An 11,713-nucleotide genomic window follows, 5' to 3' on the forward strand; every position below is an offset into this window, starting at 1 on the left:
GCCTGGGATAGTTCACAGGTCATGGGTACATTAATTCACATTGGGACCTTCTCAATTACCATGGAATTTACTACCCTTTCCCTCAATACTAAATGGGTTTGCACTAGCGTTTATGGACCTAATACTAGCCCCTTGAGAATTGATTTCTGGAACGAACTCCGATCTATTAAAAATTTACACGATCTACCATGGTTAATCTGTGGAGACTTCAACACTCCATTCACTTTGAGTGATAAAAACAAAGGAGAACCTAATCCTAGGGATATTGCCTGCTCCCAAAAGTTCTTAGGAGATCTCAACTTTATTGACCCCCCTTTACACGGGCGCAATTTCACTTGGACTAATGGTCAATCTGATCCGATCTGGGTTAGATTGGACAGATTTCTTTACTCGCATGATTGGCCACTGATATTCCCTAGAACCTTTCAAAGTTCTCTCCCTAGAATTGGCTCTGATCACTCCCCTATTTTTCTGGACTTTGGATATCATTGTTCGCGCTCTAGAACCTTCAAATTTGAGAAATCATGGTATTCCAATGATCAATTAGAAAATTTAATTCAAAGTTGGTGGTCGAATCAAAACTTTGTTGGTTGTGGGGCCTACATCATTTCTAAAAAATTCATGGTTGTAAAATCTAAACTTCGAATCTGGGCTAAAGAAAATTTTGGTGCTTCTAATATGCACAAGAAAAATCTTCTTGCCGAACTAAACTTACTCGATACCTTTCGTGAAAGTAGATCTCTTTCTGAGATTGAATCAGCTCGCTTCTCACATATTCAATCTGAGCTCTACAACTTATTAAAACAAGAAGAAATTTATTGGAAACAACGTTCTCGAATTACTTGGCTCAAGGAAGGTGATGCAAATACAAAATTCTTTCACCTTCTGGCTAATGGTAGGAAAAATAGAAATTACATTCCTAAAATACGGTTTAATGGGAATTGGATTGAAGGGAACCAAGAAATTGGGAAAGTATTCACTGATCATTTTCAATCCCAGCTTGGTACTCCGATTACTCATAGATTCCTTCTCAACTGGCATCATCTGTTTAATTTCAAGGATAGAGTTGATCTATCTATGCTGGAACTTCCTTTTACTCATGTTGAAATTAAACAAGCGGTATTTGAGCTTAACGCCGATAAGGCACCGTGTCCGAGATGGTTTTTCCAATATTCTTTTTTTCAAAAACACTCGGAGCCTTATTCAGATGATTTATTTAAAAATCAGAGCGATTTTTTTATGATGGCACTATTAATTTTGAAAAGAGTCAACTCGGGTTCACATCGCGCTTATTGCCAAAAACAAATACTCCAACCGAGGTCACCGATTACGGACTCCATCGGGCCTTATCAACTCTACTTGCAAAAATCATTTCCAAGATTCTTGCCACCGAGTTGAGTCATAAGATTGATCTCTTAGTGGATAATTCTCAACTGGATTCATTAAGGGTAGATGCATTGCAGATAATTTCATAGCTGCCCAGGAAGTGATTTTTAATCTCCAAAAAAGGAGAGTTCTTGGCTTTGCTTTTAAAGTGGATTTTGCCAAAGCCTTTGACTCCTTAGACTGGAATTTTCTTCTTGAGATTCTCGAAGCTAGAGGTTTTGGTAATCGCTGGATCTCTTGGGTACACACAATTCTCAAAACTGCTAAAACTCAGATCCTCATTAATGGATCTGCACGGGGTTATATCCGCTGCAAAAGAGGATTAAGGCAGGGCGATCCTTTGTCACCCCTTCTTTTTGCTTTAGCAGCTGATACTCTAAGCGCAATGTTTTACCATGCTATTAATTCCAAGGTTTTGATTGGAGTTCAACTTGATCAATCAAACAACATCTGTCATCTACAATATGCCGATGATCTTATCATTTTCTCGGCAGGGGGGCACGAAGATCTTAAAATCATTAAATTAATTCTTTATCTATTTGAAGGCTGCTCTGGTCTTTCAATCAATTTCTCTAAAAGCTGCCTATATTCCACCAATTTTGGCTTCCAACCGCTCTCCTCCTCTGCGAGAATTCTCAATTGCAACAGAGATTGCCTCCCCATTACTTATCTGGGTATTCCCCTTTCTGGTAGACGACCCAGAAGAACTGACTGGTCTAAGTTGATTGATTCTGTCCGTATCAGACTCAGACCCTGGAAAGCAATCTATCTTTCATTAGGTGGAAGGTTAACTCTAATTAACTCCGTGTTATCTTCTATTCCAGTTTACTGGATGTCAGTTTTCAAACTTCCAGCCTGGGTCATTCATGAAATTGACAAAATCAGGAGAGATTTCTTATGGAAAGGGCCTGATCTTGGCTCGAAAGGAATTAGATTAATTGCTTGGAAAAGGATCTGTCGACCCCGTAGTATGGGTGGCTGGGGTATTCTTGATTTACAGGAATTCAACAAAGCCTTACTTGGAAAATGGTGGTGGAAATTCATCACCACACCGAATTCTTGTTGGTCCAACATCATCAGAGCCAACTATTTCAATTGTGATTCTCCCAGTATCTTGTATTCACAACCACCAAGAAATAAATCATTCTTCTGGGCAGGAATCAACGCCATTCTGCCCACTTTCCGTGCCTGCTTAATCAAGACAGTTGGTAACGGTGAAAACACCTTATTCTGGTTTGATAGATGGCTGGAAGGCCAATCCCCCAACAATCGTTGGGCATCTCTTTTCCTGGACTGTTCCTATCCTTGGATTACTTTAAAACAATTTATATTCATGATTAATTCCCATGTTAATCCTTTTCGAACAGCCACAACTGAAGATTATGACTTTTTATCACATTTTTTACCGGATTGTACAATGGATACTGAAGACTCATACTCCTGGTCTTTAGATAAAAACGGAAATTTCTCCGTCAAATCTTTCTATAATTTCTTAATAGACGGAGGTCTCCGCTCCCAACTCTATTCCAATTTCTGGAAATCTAAATCTCCTAGCAAAATTACTTTATTCTGTTGGCTAGCCTGGGATAACAAGATTCTTACACTTGAAAACTTATTCAAGAAAGGTTGCAATCCGAACGCCACTGACACATGCATTCTTTGTCACAATAATTCTGAATCAGTGGACCACCTATTGATAAACTGTATCTTCTCTTCTCGTATTTGGTCCTTTTTTTCAAGCTGCCTTTTTGATTCGAAACCCCTACCTTCCTCGGCCTCAATTATCTCGGACCAACTGGATTCCCTCTTTGAATCCCTCCACTAGAAATCTCGGGATCTTTGTACAGAGCCATTTTTCTGGATTATTTGGTCGAACGCAACAATCGTATTTTTTTAATCATAGTTGTTCTACTATTTCTTCTATCTTATACAAAAATGCACTAACTTGGTTCTTACTTGGTTATCTCGCAGACTCGAATCTCATCCGCAGGAAGCTTCAGAGGACATTCAGAAGATCAAGCGCTCCTTAAGCTTCCTAAGCTCCAGATCCACCGACTTCTCCAAATGAGCATGGGCGCCCACCGAAACCAGAGTAATCTGTTACATCGGGCTCGGACGTGCCCTATGTCTTCGATGATTGACTTCACGGCTCCGATTTTTTTCCCTTTTATCGTGTGTTTTTCATGTTCCCTCCGCTCTCTGCTCTCCTCATCTCCGGTGAGGTTTACGCTTTTATATCTTTCTAGCTTTTTTTCTCACGCTACTATCAGTATCTTAGTACTTTCCCGTATTTCTTTTTAATAAATTAGTGGTTTATCCACTCTTATTCATAAAAAAATAATTTCAGTTAATTTTTTTTATTAAAAATATTAAAATTAATGTAGAAATATAATATAAATTATCTTCACAAGATTTGTTGAAAGATTTGCTTATTTAGTGATGTAAATCTCTTTTTACAAGATTTCTTTTTAGAATATTTATTATTCTTCTCATGTGCTCATTTTAAAGTTTTAAAATATTTTCACTTTATCATAATTTTTTTAAAATAAATTATCATAAATTTTCTATAACAGGAGAATTGATATTTCATTATTCCCTTAACTCAATGGTAAAAAATTTGAATCTTTTCTAACTCAAAAGTTGAGGGTCCAATAACATAACTATTTGTCCACATTTATATATTAATAAAACCCTGAAAATTATAACATTTGAAAATTTGCTTCTAAATTTTAAGCAAGAATTTATTCACTTTAAATTGACTCAATTAACTTTTCATATATTAAAAAAAAAAAAATTGTGATTTTCATCACAATATGAAGTTTTCCAAACACCTTAATAAATTTATGAATTAAAAAAGTACACAAGCAAAGATCGTCACATGTCACCCCCTAACTCCAAAATAAATAAATAAATAGTATAGTGTACAAATTGCATCTATATATATATGTTGCAAGGTCATGGTGTAGCACAAGGTAACAACATATAGAACAAATGAACTGGTGTAAGTTGATTCTTCTTTTTTCATGTGTACCATTAATTGGTATATATAACAGCTAACAATTGAAAGGCCTCTAAATAAAGTAGAAGCTTGTGAACTAAAATCAAATCATTGAGAGAGAAAGGGAGATGCTTGGAATGTTGTCAATATATGCCAGTCTTCTTCACGGTAGTTCAATAAAGACAGAAGAATCATAGAAAATGCGGCAACAAGTTCATATCTAGCCATGAAAATCCTGCCAAACTTTTATCTCTTTTAATACTGGCCGTTGCTCCACTCTTTTAAGAGTTTTAGGTACATTGAGTCTTCGACACCATATATATATTCTAGTCAAACTGGTATTTGATTATATTTTTTTTTTGGCTAAAAATTCATGACAGGTCAAGGGTCTTTTGCTCTATTATTTTATTGGTATCTGATCCTTTGCGTGGACTATAATTACAGTCCAATTTGTAAATATCTTTAATTTTTTTTAAATTGAGAGGTGTTTGTCGTTTATTTATTATAAAAAATCAATTACGTAGTTTTATAAAAAATATTAAATTATTATTTACTCTCTTCATTTTATCACTCTTAAGAAATAGCAATAGAAAATATATATATATATATATATATATATATATATATATATATATATATATATATATATATATATGATAATAAATTTATTGTTTGATAAAATTTGTAATTAGTTGTCATCTATAAAAGTATTTAAGGTATATAGATAAATATGATTTTCATGAGGGGTATATTAGCAATAATAAATACCCATGCTTATTGTGGTGCACAAGCAATTTTTTCTTTTGGAGCAATTGTTTTGACTATACAAATAGAATATGGGATTTTTTTTTCCACCTTTAAAATATTTAATTTTTGAATTTAATGTCATATAACTTCTTAGTTCAACAAATTATTACCAATTAGAACCCCTAACATATGTTTAATTAATTTTTGTTTTAATCTTTGTATAAGAGAGCAGAGTGATGGATGTCGATTCTAATTTATAAAGCCAGAGACAGGTTTTTTTAGTACATCAGAACTGATTAATTTTTTTGTACCACCAAAAACGCCGTACAAAAATCCTATTGAAGTATAGGACAACTTAAAAAGATCATGTCACCCCTACTTAAAATTAAAAATTACATTAATATATTTGAAGGGATTAAGTTTTACTATGTAATAAGGTTTTTTTTTGTTTCTTTTTAAATGATACTGAGATTTATTTTTTAAAATTCTTTATTCTACTTCATTGTGATTGCATTATTTATTTATTTATCTATTTGTTTGTTTTTTTATTAGGATTTTTATGAGAGTTTATTGGTTGTGGATTAAAGGTTTTTTAAAATTGTGTTTTGTTTAGATCAAATCTTTGGTTTTCAAAAAAATATTGTGTCGAATGCATTCTTATATTGTAAAACAAATATAGAACAGTAAAAGACATTATAGTAAATTTACAAATTTTAGTTTTATACTTTTGTAAATCAAACACCAAACAACGCAACAAATTTTGTGTTGTCCAATTAAAATCAAGCATAGAATAGCACAAGTACTTGTACTGTACTTCAACCATTTGTTTTGAATTGTACTGCTTGAGTTGTTCTTATGTATGAATCAAACTGACTCATATAGTTCCTATTGATATTACTTAATGTGTTACACATGTTATATTTACGACATTGAGTAGCTAGAGATTCATATTGCTAAAATATCATTTGAATTTTGACAATGAAGTTAGAGTTGTGAGACAACTAGAGTTTCATATTGCTAAAATATCTTTTCATATGTTTGACAACTAATAATGTTAGTTCCTCCGGTGTGGTTTGTGAGTATTAAGTAACACTTAAGCACTCATAGAAGTCTCACACAAACCAATAAAGAAAAAGCACACAAACAAACACAAGGAGACACACAACGTTGGTAACCCAGTTCGACGTCCACTCGCCTACATCTGGAGGCCAAGCCCGGAGATAAACAATCCACTAAAAGAGGTAAAAATAGATGAGTGCAAACACTTGTCACTCACACTCTCAACAATAAAGATCAATACCCTCTCTAGATTGTTTGGTGCTCACACACTCTCCTCAAAGAGTCACTCAAGAGTCACACCTACAATCTACGAGCAAGGTAGCTTATATAGACGCCTCAACGTCCCAAATATAGCACATACCTCTTTTAGAATCTCCGCGGCTACTATTTTAAAAACCTGCCGAAATTAGCTGTTGCAACTCCTGTTGTAACATAAGTTGCAACATGGCCCTGACTGCTGACTTGACTGAGTTCTGGTTACGTTGCGGACGACCTCAAGACCCATCAACCTTCTGGTCATGCTTAGTCCGAGTCGATGCAGCCAAATCTCCCGATCCCGACTGCCGGCAACTAGCCTACCTCCTCAGTTCCTCATCACGCAGTCCCCTCGCAAGGGGCGCACGTCTTTGTGCGTCTTCCATGAAACTTGCCAAACTTAGTCTTCAATCCACCTAAATTTGGTCTTCAAAGATTCTCCAAACTTGATATTCAATTTACCCAAGTTTGGTCCTCAAATCTTGCCTTCAATAGACTTCAATCAATCTTCATCAAAGATTCTTCAAATCATATCTTCATTCACACCATGAATAGATCTTTCTTTAATTAAGCTCCACCATATTTAGTCTTCAATCAAATCACCTAAATATGGTCTTGATATGATCTTGTCTTCAAGTTGTAATGCATTGCCAAAAATAACTCCACCAAGATCTTTAAGATAGCTTCATCATGATCTTCAAGATATTTGGCTCAATGTTAGAGACTTACTAAAAATAGCTCCATCAAGATCTTCAAGATGTTTGCCTTGCACTCCAAGTCTCCTTGCCATGTCACCATGCTTGCCACATCATCAATTATGCTTTGTCGCCTTAGTTGCCACGTCACTTGGTCTAGGTGTCAAATCATGCCAATAAATAGTGCGGTTGCACTAACAAATAACATGCTTATCTTATTTTGATAAACAGATAAATTATAGAATCTTTTAAAATTTGTTCATTCTTTTCAATTTATGTGGTGTGTTTTTCTTTGATTTCTCTTCATAATATTCTATAGAGTCAAGCTCTTATCTTCATTTGAGGAATCATTTTATTTTTTTATTTTTTTGAGATAAAGCGATAAGCATCAATTCTTATGGGCGTACACGGGCAAAAGAATTATCACATGTCTTCAGCCTCTTGAAAACTGAGGAGCGCGGTTAAGAAAAATTGAACTCGTGTCTCTCCCAAACGAGGGGATCCGAGGTACAATACAAGTGCCATAATTTTTTTAAAATTTGGATTAGAATTGCTTGGATGGTTTTGTTTTTAAATATTAAGGCAAAAATTTATTTTATTTTTTTGGTACAAATTGAACACTGGAAAACATAAAGAGGGCCATTTTAGACTTTAAAAAAAATAAATAAATAACTAAATTGGGTAATATATCACATAAGCCTAAATTAAAAACTCTTAAAATTATTCAAGAATGATGCAATTAATTATAGCTGCACGTACTCTACCTACCTTCCTCTATAATATATTCCAACTTTTTTTAGTTAACAATAATGTACCTAGTTTAAAGAAAATTTCTAAATATATTGTTCTATTTTTCATAATAACCAAAAATAAAATAATATACTTATATTAAAGAAACTTTCTAAATATATTGTTCTATTTTTCATAAGAACCAAAAAGAAGTTTTTCAAAACAACAAAGTAATTTAATAAATACCTACATGTCTGCCTACTTAAAGGAAATTAACAATATAATTAATATGATTGACCTAAAAACGAGTTATGTGCTCAATGAAATGTGGACCCTTATAGTAGAGCTTTTTAAAGTAGAAAACTTATGCATGGTCTTAAATCTTTGACTAATTTTCAAAGATAGTATCATGTTTTATTCCGCAAATAATAACATATGTTTTTTTTTTACAAGAGGAACAGACAGGCCGAAGGCCCCGCTAAACTGTCAGAGACGTGAACAAACTTCGGTGAAGCAAGTAAGGGTGAGGCCCGCGTACACATGGGCGCTAGGACCACATGCACACAACCACCGTTCACATCTCCCAGAAATGTACCTTCAGCCGAGAATCGAACTCTCACCACTCGGTGAAAAGCTCTATCGGTGGCCCATATACCAATGGTGGCCTTCGGCCTTGATAAATGATAAGAATGAAAAAGGTCTCATGTTTTCATTCAATCAAAGACTTTGGTTTTGGTAGGGTAACACGTTATGTAAGTCAAATGGATGCTTTGTATTTGATGTTGCCACTCTAGCTAAGAAAGAACTAGTTGCAAAGAACTTAATTTGATGTTGGATTGATTGGTCAAATGACTTTCAAACAAAATATTAGTATATTCAAATTTTGAGTTTTATTTTTTAATTTTTATATTTGATTTTTTTTTTTAAATCAACAAAATATGAAATTTATTGAATGATTGTTGAATGATATTGACAAGAACTGTATATCAATAAATTCATATTATTTGTAGTATCTTTTGATAAAATTTTTAATTTATCATTTGTATTCATCATTCAATTATATATATATATATATATATATATACATATTGTAAAAGTGTGGGCAGCCTATGAATTTAATTGAACTCTCAGAACTTTAAATTGGGAAGGAAATAAAATAGCAATTCTCTTATTATAGTATTATAGGGGTGGAACTAGTGCATTTATTTATACTATTGTATTTATTTAGCAATACACTGATAATTTATTTTTTTAAGAAAAAATCCGAAGAAGTCCAAATTAGATCAAGCAAGCTGATTTTATAAGAACAAGCATATCAAAACTAGCGCTAATATTGAAGTTTGTGGCTAAAACTCTTATTGAATCTGCTAAAAAAATTATCAATGTGACTTATGTGATGTTTTGAAGTATATAACTTTTTTTTGAGATCTATGATGGCAGTGGAGAGATTGGATCTCTCATAGTCAACCATTGATTCTGTTGGGGGTGCTGAAATTTTTTTCTCCTTCTTGCACTTATTTTTCTAAATTTTAATCTTTCTACATAAATTTGTGATACTATTTTATTTTCTTTTACTTTTATCATTCATTATTATTCTTCACCTAACCTAATAAAACACCCTCATCATTGCTCAACATTATCACCATCTTCTCTTGAATAAAATTAAGATTCTTTATCATTATTTCTTTTTTTTTTATATATATATGTATATAAATTTCATTTATTTTTTATCAGATATAGAGTGCTGATCTATCACTTTTTTTTAAAGGAATAGCAAAATAAAGTTAAGTTGAAAAGGATGAACCAGTGGATGCATGGCTCTGCAACATCTCTCATAAAGAGCATAATTAATCAAACTCTGTGATTGAGCTTGAACTGATCTCATCCACTAAATAAGCTTGTCCATACCAAGAGCATTGATCCACCGTTCAAGTGGATATGGATATTCCATGCGAATATCCAAATCCAAGTGATGATGCTATTGCTACAACCTTTCATTTTATTAATTACTTTTTAATTAAAATGTTTTCTCAAGCTCCATCATTATAACATTTTGACGTGGTTTAATTCTTGGCCATTAATTCTCATTACTTCGCCTACGAGCTCCAAACTTGGTCCTTTAATAATGCGAACCTTCTTTCAAACAAATGATGCTTCCATCATGCACTTTATATATTTATAAGTTTGTTGAACAAGTTTTCATATTAATGATGTGTTTTTTCTTTATTGAATTTAAATTTTTTAAGTTGAACTTATCGTTGTTCTTGGTTGTATGATTTGTTCATGCTAGCTAGCTTTTTAATTCCCTACCATCATATATATAACATCCTTACGATAGGGGGCGGTGGGGGTGGTTTGTTGATATATATATATATATATATATAGAGAGAGAGAGAGAGAGAGAGAGAGAGTTTTAGCTTTGTTGATATATATATATATATATATATATATATATATAGAGAGAGAGAGAGAGAGAGAGAGAGAGAGAGAGTTATACACTTAAATATATATTTTATAAAAATATATATAATCATCATTATTTAATATCATAGCTCAGCAATATTGATCTATTAAATAAGTATTCATCTAAATATATATTATCAATTATTTTTTACTTGTACGTAAAACAAATATTATCCTACAATAGAAGTGTGGTATTCTATTCTCCTTGCAAATTAAAAGTTGAGCTTTATTTTATTTATATTGAAAAAAAATACATGAATAACTAGAAGAAGATGACTATTTAGGATAAGTTAAGAATATTGTACTCTTTTGATTGAGTTTGATTTTTTTTTTTTTAGAATTCTCACTGTATATCTTCTCCACAACATTCGATTGTCATCCCTCCCGCTTTAAAAATTATGGATCAAAATCACATAATATGATTAAAAAAAAGGGGAAGAAGTGGAAAGAGAGGAAAAATATAAAAAAAAAAATCAAAAATTAATAAAAACATAAATGAGTTAGTAAAGTACTTTTTTCAATGAAAGATGAATATAGAACTCGTTACGCGTAATTTGTTCAATGAAATTCCAATATGCATCTTTTCATCTTTTATGTTTTCTTTGATAATAATGATGATTAGTTTTATTTGATATGTTTTATAGGTAGTAAGCACCCTTTGTTATCAGTGGCTAATGCACTACAAGCAAGTGGTTCCTTTTAATTAGTTTACCCATTTGAATCACAAGTGGCATTCTGTAACTTTGACTGGCCCCCCCATTTTCACTTTTGTGACATTCTTCTGATCCATTTCTTTTGGTCCACTGAATCTTGATAAAAAGATTCAATTATTTGTTTCTTTATACATATATAGTTGATGGGTCACTCATTTTCATTGTTTATTTTTTTCTCTCAAAATAATTTCTTTTGTTTTTTTATCACTCTTTTCTTGAAAATAAACTTAATTTTTAACTAAATGCTTTTTGGTGGTCATACTTTTTAGCATAGCAGTCTAGTAATTATCTGTATAGAGTTGCATTGAAGTTAAATATTGATGTATGGTCAATGTTTGGTTTAAGTAAAGTTGTCATGAAAATAATTGTTTTTCTTAAAAAGAGAGATGTGATGGGCAAAAGTGTTGAGAGAGAATAGGGTGATCAATTATCTTGTATAGATGGGTGGTTTATTATTGAATTAAGTGAAAAATTATTGGCTTAAAAATATCGTGAGAAATTCTTTAATTATTATTATTATGTTTTATATTTTTATCCTCAATTTATGTCGTTGCTTTTGATGAGCCTCAAGTTGAGTGAGCGATAATCGAAGTGCAATCTTTATTTCCCTAAGTCATCTCATCAATTTTAGTGATATAATGCTTAACATCAAACAGCAATACGTAACC

Source organism: Dioscorea cayenensis, chromosome 17 (genome assembly GCF_009730915.1).
Source record: "Dioscorea cayenensis subsp. rotundata cultivar TDr96_F1 chromosome 17, TDr96_F1_v2_PseudoChromosome.rev07_lg8_w22 25.fasta, whole genome shotgun sequence".
In the NCBI taxonomy this organism is placed as follows: domain Eukaryota; kingdom Viridiplantae; phylum Streptophyta; class Magnoliopsida; order Dioscoreales; family Dioscoreaceae; genus Dioscorea; species Dioscorea cayenensis.